We start from the raw sequence: 13,415 nt of genomic DNA, 5'->3' as shown, positions 1-13,415 counted from the left end.
AACCCCATCCCTAAACCTAACCTGAGATAATGGGAGTATTCTGGGATGTGACATGTAGGATTGGGGATGGAACCACCGACCTTCTGATGAGATGATGAGGATCCTGTCCACCCGGCAGCAGCTTCAACCAATCACGTCTCAGATGTTTGTCGGCAGACTGTCTTAAGACCAGACATCGAACCAACATCCATGTGTCCACCCGTCGTCGTGGCGACCATCACGCCTCTCATCTCGTCTCAAGGAACGGCGTTGAGGGACCCACCCTGCTGCCACATCAGCACACGGCGTTGTGTGTGTCTGCGTGTGTGTGCATGCAACTCTCACCTGCGTGTGTGTGTGTGTGTGTGTGTGTGTGCGTGGATGCGCCCCACATGCTGATTGATGTATCTCTGTCAGCCCTTTGGCAGCGGCGAGCAGGTGTGACGCGGCCACAGCGCGGCTCAGACACGCCACATCACGGCACAATCAGGTCATTGTGCAACAGCAGCATTCCTGCAGCGCCGGCTGGAGGTGGCCATCTGTGTGTGAGGTGTGTGTGTGTGTGTGTGAGTCCAGGTGAGGGCTGCTCTGTATCAACCAGCTGCATGTCCCGACGCAAACACACTCCCACACACACACACACACACACACACACACACGAGTGCTGCTGTCTCCGATTGGGCGTCAGTCGTCTCCGATCCAGGAGACGTGACACGGACACACGTGTGCCGGGGCTGCGTGTGCGTCCAATCCGTGTGTGTCGGTGTGTGTCAGTGTGTGTTTGCTGTTTGGGGTGTGTGTGTGTGTGTGTGTGTGTGTGTGTGTGTGTGTGTGTGTGTATCCCCGGGTCCCTTCTTGCTGCCTTACAGTCTAACCAGCCTTGACTTGCTGTGTGGTGACATGTCTGCACTACACCGACTGGGAGGATCTCCTCCTGTGTGTGTGTGTGTGTGTGTGTGTGTGTGTGTGTGTGTGTGTGTGTGTGTGTGTGTGTGTGTGTGTGTGTGTGTGTGTGTGTGTGTGGCTGCAGGCTGACTGCTGGGCTATGCTTGATAGACTCCTGGCATGTGCTGGTGCCTGCATTTTTCACCCTTGACTGGAAGCATATGCTGCAGCACAATTGAGACAGTGTTCGACGTGAGCGACCCTCCACATCTGGCAGCGCTTGGCCCTCCTTCCAGGTGAGTCACGTCCCCCGGGAGGGTGGCTCTCCCGCGGCCCGCGGCCCCTCGGTGCAGGGGCATCTGGAAGTGTCTCCATGTGTCACATCCACACGTAAAGAAGCGGCGCTACAGAGGATTTGCAGCACACGCCATTGACACGGAGTCCAGTGGGAGCTCCATGACCTCTAATGACCTTTATGACCTCTCGTGACCTTCTTTCTTCTACTGGTGTCCATCCTATCAGGCGGACATTTACAGATGCGTCCAAAAGTTTATTAATCCTAATGTATAATAGTCTAATTTAAAGAAACACGGCATCTATGTACACACACACACACACACACACACACACACACACACACACACATAGGGGAGAGGGGACGGGTGGAGGGGGCCGGTTTCCCCCCTGACCCTTAACCAGGAATGTCACAAAGCATCCTGGGTAATTATGTTCCTCGTCCTGATGGCTGTTGGTAGAGCCCAGCTGTGTGTGTGTGTGTGTGTGTGTGTGTGTGTGTGTGTGTGTGTGTGTGTGTGTGTGTGTGTGTGTGTGTGTGTGTGTGTGTGTGTGTGTGTGAGATGACTGCTGGTGGAAACAGATTTGAATCCTGGTCATTAAAGATGAATCTCTGCTCTGATCAGTGGGGGGGGGTGTCCCTGTGGGCGTGTCCCAGTGGGCGTGCCCCCCCACCCCCCACCCCCACCCCATTTGCGGTCACACATCTGTTGGCGTTGACAACGTGTCAGGTGCAGCTCGCCGTGTTCACATGTTCGTGTGTGTGTGTCATGTTAGCATTGTTTAGCGTGAGCATCTGGAGACGAGGGGCGTCGGCTTGTGATTGTGTCTCCGGTGGGGGGCGGGGTCTGTCTGTCCGTCTGTGTTCATCCCTGTTTCCTTCATGGACCTTGTTGGTGTTGACCCGGTCCTGGACACAGTGGAGTGTGTTCAGGTCACCCTCTCTGACCTGAACACACTCGCCTCGCCTCGGGGACAGCTGATTGGCTGTCCTCCCAACGCCCTGGAACCCGTCCCGGGAACCCGTCTGAAGGCTTCAGTCGTGAACGAACATCCTTCCTGATGACAATCCTCTCTCATGTTGAAATGATAGCCTCAGAGAAGATTTTCTGCGCTGCACCATGTGACCACCAATCAGCCCAGACTTGTACGAGCAGCTCCCACAATCCCTTTTTCTACCCCGCCGTATTTATTTCATGTTGCCTCACCGAAGCCATATTGGGTCAAACCTGACTGGAGCAGAAACAGAGGGTGTGGATCAATGCTGGGCGGACAGGACGTCTGGATGTCCATTAAGGGTCTTCTGTGGTCTGGGTCTATCAGAACATGGTCCTCTGTGGTCCGGGTCAACCAGAACATGGTCTTCTGTGGTCTGGATCTACCTTAGCATAGTCTTCTGTGGTCTGGGTCTACCTTAGCATAGTCTTCTGTGGTCTGGGTCTACCTTAGCATAGTCTTGTGTGATCTGGGTCTACTAGAACATAGTCTTCTGTGATCTAGGTCTACCAGAACGTGGTTATCTGTAGTCTGGGTCTACCAGAACATAGTCCTCCATCATTATGTTCTACCTTAGCATAGTCCTCTATGGTCTGGGCCCTCCTGGTTCTGGCATCTGTCCACACTAGTTTCCTAAAGCCTAAAGGGAAATTCCAGCAGCTTTCAGTCATGATTCAGTCATTCATCCAGCTTTAACTGCTCCATCCTTTGTAGGGTCACATGGGGGAGCTGGAGCCCACCCCAGCTGATGGGGTTTGCACTGGACGAGTCACAGGTTGGTCACGCTCACGCTCACGCCTACATTCAGTCCAGAGTCAGCAGTTCTGTGTGATCTTGAGGGATGATGATTTCCTCCTCTGCTCAGTTACAACCCACCAGAACACACATTAGCGTTAGCTGTTAGCTGCTAGCTGCTAACTGCTAGTATAGTACTTGTGAGTCACACAGATCAGCCCCGTGGGATCGGGTGTCTCAGCTAGCTTAGCTAGCTACATGTGAATCAACTTCCAGGACAACCAGTCCTGGAAGTCAAGCCAAAGGAACACTAGCTAGACAAGGGAGGAGAAGGTCCGACTAAATTAAAGTCACTACTGGGTTTAGGTTTACACCCACATCACCATGGTTACAAGAGGAGCTGCTGTGAAGGGGAGATGCAGGTAGGGACAGATGGATGATGTCACTGTGTCCGTGGAAGTGTCGTAGCGTCAGTAGGTGTTTGGTGCCGGTGGCGTCAGAGGAACGGTGTGATTTGGTGTCAGGATTCGTTCACACCAGCTCAGAAACCACCAGTCAGGAATCCACCAGGAAACACTGTGTTCAGGGTGGGGATGGCGTGTGGGTTCGTCTACCTGCCTCAGGTGGTCTGGACACACCCATTTAATCATGTGGGAGCAACAAAGCGACACATGGCTCCTCCGGGGCATCGCGGGCCCCTGCCCTGGCCACCACAGCCGGCTGACGGCCCCTCAGGTGCTGCTGCCTCAGCTGCTACAAGTCCCAACAGCCCCGACACAGTCACGCCACAACTCAGGCCCTCTGGTGTTCTGCCGCCGTGCCGCCACATGCTTCCACGGCGGAGGAACACGCATGTCTGTCTTATGAAGCTTTATGACAGTCCTCTGTAGCTGTCTAGAACTGAACTTTGACCCCTGGTGCCGCCTCAGACACCCCTGCGCTCCAGCTCCCATGCTAATGCTAACCAATCAGAATGCTTCGCTGTCCACCCATATTGGCATTTCATTCCTGAACGTCCTCATCAGGGACGCTGGTAACCAAATGAATGCTGTCAGATCTGTCTCTGATGCATTCTGGGATACTTCTTTATGTGCAGGAAAAATATTTCACTCCAAACCAAAAGCACCGACCTCGTGGTCAAAGAATCAATGGAGGCTGCGTTTTCTGGTTACCATGGTGATGTATACAAATGCCCATCAAGTAGTTGCTGAAGTATCAGGTCTCCTGCTCGTTGCCGTGGGCTAACGGAGGACGTGGGATGTGAACTCTGGAATCAGACGTGGTGGTGTGTTTGTTTGCACCCGCCGGACGACAGATTGAAAGTCCAGTGGTGGTTAATTGGTGTGTTTGGATCTGAGGTCATGAGGGTGACAACAGGAACACATCTCTCAGCGCTGGGCGGCAGATGGAGCCGCAGCCACCACAGCGCCGCCGCGCCAGCTAATCACAACTAAACATGGCCAGGACACGCACAGACCAGGACTCCTCCGTTCTCTCCCCGACCCGCTCAGAGGCCTTCCTGTGCCCTGGGCCCGGGGGAGGGCACCAGCATCCAGATGAGGCCAGGGCTCCGCCTCCCAGCAGCACCCCCCCGCCGCAGAAAATATCCTGGAGGCTGAAGGGGTCTTCGTCACGAGCCGAGACCATCATCAGGCGAAAACTCCTCAACATCCGTAGTCCGTCCCGTCCAGAACACCTGATGCTGGCCAAAACCTGGACCCCCTTTACGTGTCTCTACGTGACTTTACGTGTCTCTGTGTGTCTCTACATGTCTCTACGTGTCTTTATGTGTCTCTACATGTCTCTACGTATCTCTACTTGTCTCTACGTGTCTCTATGCATCTCTATATGTCTGTATATGTCTCTACATGTCTCTACGTGTCTAGATGTGTCTTTATGTGTCTCTACATGTCTCTACGTGTCTTTGTGTGTCTCTATGTGTCTTCACATGTCTTTTTATATCCTTATGTGTTCACATGCCTTAATGTCTTCATGTGTCTTTACGTGTCTCTGCATGTCTTTGCATGTCTTTACCTGTATTAACTTGTCTTTACCCTTCTTTACCTGCCTTTATGTCTTTCCATGTCTTTCCATGTCATTTAATGTCTTTTTTTTGTCATCTTCACTGGTTGTGATGATGACTGTGGCACGTGTTGTTGATTTTATTCCCATGTGACCATCGCTTCAGAGCGACACAGATCATCTGTTGTGTTTCACACACATTCATGGACCTTCAGTCGTCTCCCACATCGTGTCCATGAGACAGGATCCCGGGTCTGAAAGGCAGCAGATGTCCCTGAGAGTGAGTCATCATTCCCATGAGCCTCCATGAACTTCCTCACAAAGTATTTTGTGTATGTGGATGGAACACGCGTGAAGGCTGGGATGTGTTCACAGGTCAGGCCAGGATAAAGCCTCCAGTTGGACGGAGGTTCTCAGCCTGACTCACATTTCCTGTCTGGTATCTGGTTGGTTTACGTCTGCTCGTCCCGCCAGCTGCTGAACGCTAACCGTCCTACAACTGGACCCAATATCTCTGACGGTACCTGTGAGAGGCTGTTGATGTCAGAGAGGTCAGAGGTCAGGCTCAGCAGGCCTGCACCTCGTTGTGTCTGCCCTCTGGGACACTTAAGATCCTCGCATGAATCCGATGGCTGAATTTTCTTTTAGCCACAGGCCACACAGTCCGTCCAATCAGAGGACTACAACATACCACATGTAGTCTTTATTTCAGACACAAAAGGTCACGAGTTCAAATCAGCAGATGCAGTACCTCAGTCTATCACCGGAGGTAGTGTTTAACCCGCTGAAGCAGCAGCAGAAGAAGAGTTCAACCAATCTCGCTCCTCAGGCAAAAGTTGGAGGGAAAGGAAACAAGAAACAGTTAGCATTAGCATTTACAGATATCACACCAGTCGTGTCCGACCTCTGATTTCACCAAATATTACCGATCACTAAATATTGTGTGTCTTTGTCCCACATAGAAGGGTAGGCCTACAGGCAGCAGGTTTTTGTAGGAGACTTTTAGCAGTAGACAGGTCAAAAGTCTCTGTTTAGCTAAGTGTTTGGACTCCAAGAACTGGACGAGGAGCAAAGGCCAGTCCAGGAATCCTTAGTCCTGAGAGGGACTCTGGACATCACCTCGTGTCCTGAAGGACAGACTCTGGACATCACCTCGTGTCCTGGAGGACAGACTCTGGACATCACAATGTGTCCTGAAGGACAGACTCTGGACATCACAATGTGTCCTGGAGGACAGACTCTGGACATCACCTCGTGTCCTGAAGGACAGACTCTGGACATCACCTCGTGTCCTGGAGGACAGACTCTGGACATCACAATGTGTCCTGAAGGACAGACTCTGGACATCACAATGTGTCCTGGAGGACAGACTCTGGACATCACACCGTGTCCTGAAGGACAGACTCTGGACATCACCTCGTGTCCTGGAGGACAGACTCTGGACATCACAATGTGTCCTGAAGGACAGACTCTGGACATCACAATGTGTCCTGGAGGACAGACTCTGGACATCACAACGTGTCCTGGAGGACAGACTCTGGACATCACACCGTGTCCTGAAGGACAGACTCTGGACATCACAACGTGTCGTGGAGGACAGACTCTGAATGTCACAATCTGTCCTGGAAGACAGACTCTGGACATCACACCGTGTCCTGGAGGACAGACTCTGAATGTCACAACGTGTCCTGGAAGACAGACTCTGGACATCACGCTGCGTCCTGGACGACAGACTTTGGGCATCACACCATGTCCTGGAGGACAGACTCTGGACATCACACCGTGTCCTGAAGGACAGACTCTGAATTTCACACCGTGTCCTGAAGGACAGACTCTGGACATCACACCGTGTCCTGGTGGACAGACTCTGGACATCACGCTGCGTCCTGGAGGACAGACTTTGGGCATCACATCGTGTCGTGGAGGACAGACTCTGGACATCACACCATGTCCTGAAGGACAGACTCTGGACATCACATCGTGTCCTGGAGGACAGACTCTGGACATCACATCGTGTCCTGAAGGACAGACTCTGGACATCACATCGTGTCCATCGTGTCAGACCAAACATGGAGGTCTTTTCTTCTATTCGTGAAGTATATTGAACTGTTGGCTGTTGGACGCTGTCCCTACTTTATCTCCGTCCACTAACCTACGTGAGGAGGAGGACAAATGGAAGCTAGGGCACTAAAAACTGTACATATCTGTGTATACATTATTATTCTCTTATCTATTTTCTGTTTCTTACAGTTTCTTCTGAGCTCTTCATTCGCTGTGGTTTTTTGCTGGAGCAGAACAACTATAAACGAAAACTGATTCCCCCCTCGGGATCAATAAAGTATGTATAAATATAGCACTTTACTCATACTCATGAGCAACTGTAAATAAGAAAAACGTGGTGTGTGTGTGTGTGTGTGTGTGTGTGAACGTATCAGCTTTTGTCTCTCGCAAGGCTGGGAATGAGTAATAAATTCACCTCTCGATTTCCGCCTGGATTATTTCACATGCAGAGTTTAGGTCGGTTGAATGTAACCCTCGACTGGTGACACTGAATATCTATTAGGATGTAAATAAAGGATGAGGCTGTTTGTTAATGAGTGGTGTCGTCGCTTTGGATACACACAGCTGTGTTCGCTATGACGCTGAGTATATGCCTTACGTGGACACACAGACACATGACTGAAGCAGAGCCAAACGCTAGCTGACTTCAACAGCTTGTGAGGAACTTTCAGTGTGTAGCTCTGAGCCAGGTCATTACAGACACTGCTACCTCAGCCTGAACACGAACGCCACCTGAGGGATGACCACGCCCATATCCGGGTGGACATGTCAATCAATCAAATATGGTTCAGGAATAGGTCAATTTACTCTATCGATCACGCTGGGAGTTATGTCAAGACGGGAGCTGTGAGCAAATGGATCCTTTTGATTCTGTCCAGCCAAAAATTCCAAAAGATTCCAAATATTTGTTGATACAGGAAGTGTTTGTTTTCCAGATTCTAGGAGTTGGTCGGGTTACGGAGGACCACTATGTATATGTAGAGACCTGAATAAATGTGATATTTTTGATAGGACCTCTTTAAGTAGACAGAAAGGTGATTTAAAACGATAACCAGGTGTAGGGGCTCTTTCCATTCTCTGTTTCTTTCTCATTGGACGTCAGATGAATGGGAACAGATCTGGATTAGACTACTCCTGGACGTGGTCTATGTGTTCAGATCTCAGAAGTGTTCCCTCCAGTCTGACATACAACACGCTGTCGCCATGACATCATCTTTGAAGATGACCAGTGGGTGGGGCTTGAAGATGGCCAGCAGGTAGGGCTTGAACACAACTAGTGGGTGGGGATTAAATATGATCAGTGGGTGGGGCTTGAGGTTTGAATATTATTTTTTTTCCTGGTAAGGTGTCTAGAGTTGAACACTGACGGGGGACCTGGACATCTGTAGACGGGGTTCTGTTCGCGTTCCTCCTGGGGGGCCACAGGTCAAGTCTTGATCCAACCGCATCGTCCGTCCTTCTCTTTGTGGCTCCTGGGCTGGAGAGCACGTCTGTGTCCCCCGTCCCCCTGATGAAAGATTCCAGAGGCTTCCCTCGTGGCCTCTCAGGGCTCCTGGGTCACTCGTTTGTCATCATGACCTTTGACCTCTGTAGGCCGGTGTGCCGGGAGGAATGTCGGCGATGTTTACCTTAGCTGAGACTGATGATGTCCAGGTGGCTCCAACTCTCCCTCCATCGCTTTTCCAGACTTTTGAAAATCTAGTTTGTTTTTCTGCGCTAGGCATCTTGAGACCCCCCAGCCCCCGAACTCCCCCACCAGTCAGCATGGTGAATAATGCACAGGAAGTACCACCACTAATACCTGTTCTTAGCCCCGTCTGGGGTTCTCTGGGACGTCCTGGATGTCCATGTCAGACAGTGTCTCTTGTCTTGTGATTGGACGGAATGAGACGGGGCTATTGATTGGCCGTCGGGCTCGGGCGGGTCAGAGAAAGCATCAGTCAGCAAAGCGTAGCGAGGCTAGATGGGGGGGGGCTCATAATAGGTAATGGACCCCCTCCACCTCCACTAAAACATGGTGCCATCATTTACTCCCACCCAGACGTCCCACGTCTCCTCGCTGGTCCTCATCTACTGGAAACTCTTGGAAAGTTTCCTGCCCCCCACCCCCACCTCCACAACCTGCTCCCCCCCTCCCCCTCTAAAGAGCCCATTACTGTGTCGTAATGCAAACAGAAAGTCTGAGGAGAGAGGGCCAGGTGTCGGGTAAGGGGGGGGAGCATCTAATGTAGCCATTATAAGGGGTGGGGAGGGGGGGCAGATTATCATAAAAGCATCCCCTCCCCTAATGTGGACATATCTGATCAATACCAGACTCCTGGGACAGGATGGACAGATGAACTGCTGGGGAGAGAGAGGAGAAGATGCGCTGCTGGCACGCCACAGGATGGTGGCGGTGGGCGGGGCAACAAGGGAGGATGGGCGGGGTCACAGCAGCACCTCCCACTCCCCTCCACGCTCAAACCGGACGTCCATCTTTCCTCCATTTCCCAGGACAGACAAGGGCGGACCTCAAATGCCGTTTCGTGATTGGTTGGAGGCTACGAGTCTGTCCAGCTGAACGTCAGTGGACACGAGACCAAACATCTGACGTGTCACCATGGAGACATGTCTCCACATGTTCCACATGTTCCACATGTTCCACATGTCTCCACATGTTCTACATGTTCCACATGTTCCACATGTCTCCACATGTTCCACATGTTCCACATGTTCCACACGTCTTTACGTGTTTTATGTGTTTTCATGTGTCTTTTCTAGTCTTTACATGTCTTAGTAGTGACAGGTTAGTGACAGGTTAGTGACAGGTTAGTAGGTACAGGTTAGTGACAGGTTAGTAGTTACAGGTTAGTGACAGGTTAGTAGTGACAGGTTAGTGACAGGTTTGTAGTGACAGGTTAGTAGTGACAGACTAGTATTGACTCTGCTAACCTGTCAATAACCTGTTACTACTAGTAACAGGTTATTAGTAACAGGTTAGTAGGGGCTAGTAACAGGCTATTGACAGGTTAGTAGTGACAGGTTAGTAGTGACAGGTTAGTGACAAGTTAGTGACAGCTTAGAAGTGACAGGTTAGTGACAGGTTAGTAGTGAGAAGTTAGTAGTGACAGGTTAGTACTGACAGGTCAGTGACAGGTTAGTGGTGACAAGTTAGTGACAGGTTAGTAGTGACAAGTTAGTAGTAACAGGTTAGTGACAGGTTAGTAGTGACAAGTTAGTAGTGAACAGGTTAGTAGTGACAGAGTAGTGACAGGTTAGTGACAGGTTAGAAGTGACAGGTTAGTGACAGGTTAGTATTGACAAGTTAGTAGTGACAGGTTAGTGACAGATAAGTAGTGACAGGTTAGTGACAGGTTAGTAGTGACAGGTTAGTAGTGACAGGTTAGTAGTGACAGGTTAGTGACAGGTTAGTAGTGACAGGTTAGCGGTCGCTAGGTTTCGGGTCTCAGAACATCAAATGTGAATGTGTTTAGAACGTGATCAACTTTTCCTCACGTCCAGCGACTCTTCAGCAGGTGCTTCACTTCAGAGACGCGTTTCCATCACTTCTGTCTGAAGGCTTTGGCGTCGTTCACCAGACGTCCACCTGGACGTCAGAAGAAGAGGACACGTCCACCATATTGAATGTGACTCTTCTGAACACAGATTATTGACTATTAATTTATTTAAGTGCAGCGCCACCCAAACCCAGACAGGAAGTGGAACTTTTTTCCACACATTGCTTTAAATGCGAGCTGCCCCCCAGCATCAGACCTCCATCCGCCCCCCCCAGCATTTGAAGGGCACTCCGCTAGCAGCTCCGCTCCCACTAACGCTGATTTCTGTACAGCCAGTGGAGCCCGGCGCCGCCCACACACCAGGCCTGACCTCCCTTCACGAGCCACGCTAAAAGCCTTCTGCTCACTTCTTTCTTGTATTATTTTCCGTCTTGCTCACACGTGATCACCTACATAACGCTGCACGCCTGGATCACGCCGGACACAGAACCTTGTCACACAGCAACACGGGTACCAGACGTGCTGCCCGAATTGTGGGTTCTCACTGTCTTGAAGGTGTTACCTGAAGCACCATGAACACATGACCTGCAGGTTCCTCTGATCCCAGGAGCATCATCCATCCATCATCAATCCATCATTCATCCATCCATCATTCATCCATCATCCATCCATCCATCATTCATCCATCCATCCATCCATCTTCTTCATTTCCACTCATCCACCTCGTTGGTCACGGGTCTGCTGAGAGGTGGGTTACACCCCAGATGAACGCCAGCTCATCACGCCTACACACGGTCTGGAGTGACCAATCCAGCTCGCCTGAATGTTCCTGGAGAACCTGGAGAGAACCTGGAGAGAACCTGGAGAGAACCTGGAGAGAACCCCCGCATAATGTGAGAAGAACACACCCTGGACCTTCAGCCCCACCAACGCTGCTCCTGTGCTCCAGGGCGGGGGTTCTAACGACGGACGTGACCTGCTCTGCTGCACATGGACTCTATTTTTTTTTGGGGGGGGGTTGAGCTGCAGCTTGGGCTCGCGGCCCCCCAGGGCACCCAAAGGTCTGCACTGCTGCAGCCCAGGAGAAGCGATCTGACAAGCAGGCAGCGCTAATCCAGGCCAGGTCCCGGGCTGTGTTTGGTATGCATCCCCTAGGTGTGGAATAAATACACGGCTGGTAAGCAGATCTGCTGCTGCAGGGCTCCAACCCCCCCACCCCCACCCCCCCCCACCCCCGACACGCCTTGACGGGATGTCTCTTATCCATATATGGAGCTCATAACATTTGGGCCTTTTCACCAATGAGAACAACTTTGATCTCCCATGTAGAGCGACGCCGTTTTAATGTCCAACTTCAAGGGCCATTAGCAGGGTTGTTATCTGTTAGCGAGGCTCGCTAACTTTGAATGTCAAGTCAGGGGGGTGTTGCTGGCCCAGGGCTTAGGGAAGCGGGTGGGCGGGCAAAGTGAACTAGTAATACCCCCCCCCCTTCCCTTAAAGCCTCAGTTCAGCTACCTCTGAGCAAGGCATGGGGCCCCTCCCCCGCTGCCGACGGATGCTCTCTGGGTAAATGAAGGCTTTGGAGAAAAAAGAAAGTCGTCTGTATTTAAAGAAGCTTTAAAGTGTGTCGGCCCCCCCCCCTCCCCCAGACTGCCACAGGTAGTGCCCCCCCACAAGGTGGGCCTGTTCCAACTCGCTGAGTAATTTGTGGATTAGCAGATGTCTGCGCGTCGCTAATGGCTAAAATCATCAGTTTTCCTTTTACCACAAAGAAACAAACAAACAAACAAACACAAAGACACCAAACGGACAAATTCAGAATCATTCATCTGATTGGATTGATGCTGGGGGGGGGGGCTTCCAGCGTCCTCCTCCCCCTCCTAAAAAAACAGCGTGTTTTAAAACCATTAGGAGCTTGTGCTGTTGTTCTGTCTGTTTGAAACCCAGTTCAACAGTCAGATCAGTTTATGGGAATTTTAGATATTGTTATTTTGTTATTATAAACATATATTATTAATAACAATATTATTAATAACAACAATATTATTAATAACAATATTATTAACAACAATATTATTAATAACAACATTATTAATAACAACATTATTAATAACAATATTATTAATAACAACATTATTAATAACAATATTATTAATAACAATATTATTAATAACAATATTATTAATAACAACATTATTAATAACAATATTATTAATAACAATATTATTAATAACAATATTATTAACAACAACATTATTAATAACAACATTATTAATAACAATATTATTAACAACAATATTATTAACAACAATATTATTAATAACAATATTACTAACAACAATATTATTAACAACAATATTATTAATAACAATATTATTAATAACAATATTATTAATAACAATATTATTAATAACAATATTATTAATTCTTATTAATAATATTGTTGAGAAGTTATTAACTAATGAACTAACTACTATACTGACTTACTGACTGACTAACTGATTAACTAATATACTGACTGACTGACTGACTGACTGACTGACTGACTGACTGACTGACTGACTGACTGACTGACTGACTGACTAATATATTGACTGACTGACTGACTGACTGACTGACTGACTGATTGACTGACTGACTGACTGACTAATATATTGACTGACTGACTGACTAATATATTGACTGACTGACTGACTGACTGACTGACTGACTGACTGACTGACTGACTGACTGACTGACTAATATATTGACTGACTGACTGACTGACTGATTGACTGACTGACTGACTGACTGGCTGTCCATCTGAGACCCCCCCCCAGCTGTGGGGGGTTCTGCTCAGAACCTGGAGGGGTTCTGATGTGACTCGGTGCTCCTGGTGTCCCTGGAGGCTGAACACGTATGTGGTGTTTGTCATGTGTGACCCCCCCACCCTAACCCACCCCCACC

The sequence above is a fragment of the Antennarius striatus genome, chromosome 1 (assembly GCF_040054535.1).
Source record: "Antennarius striatus isolate MH-2024 chromosome 1, ASM4005453v1, whole genome shotgun sequence".
In the NCBI taxonomy this organism is placed as follows: Eukaryota; Metazoa; Chordata; class Actinopteri; order Lophiiformes; family Antennariidae; genus Antennarius; species Antennarius striatus.
Note: the sequence above shows the minus strand (reverse complement) of the source record.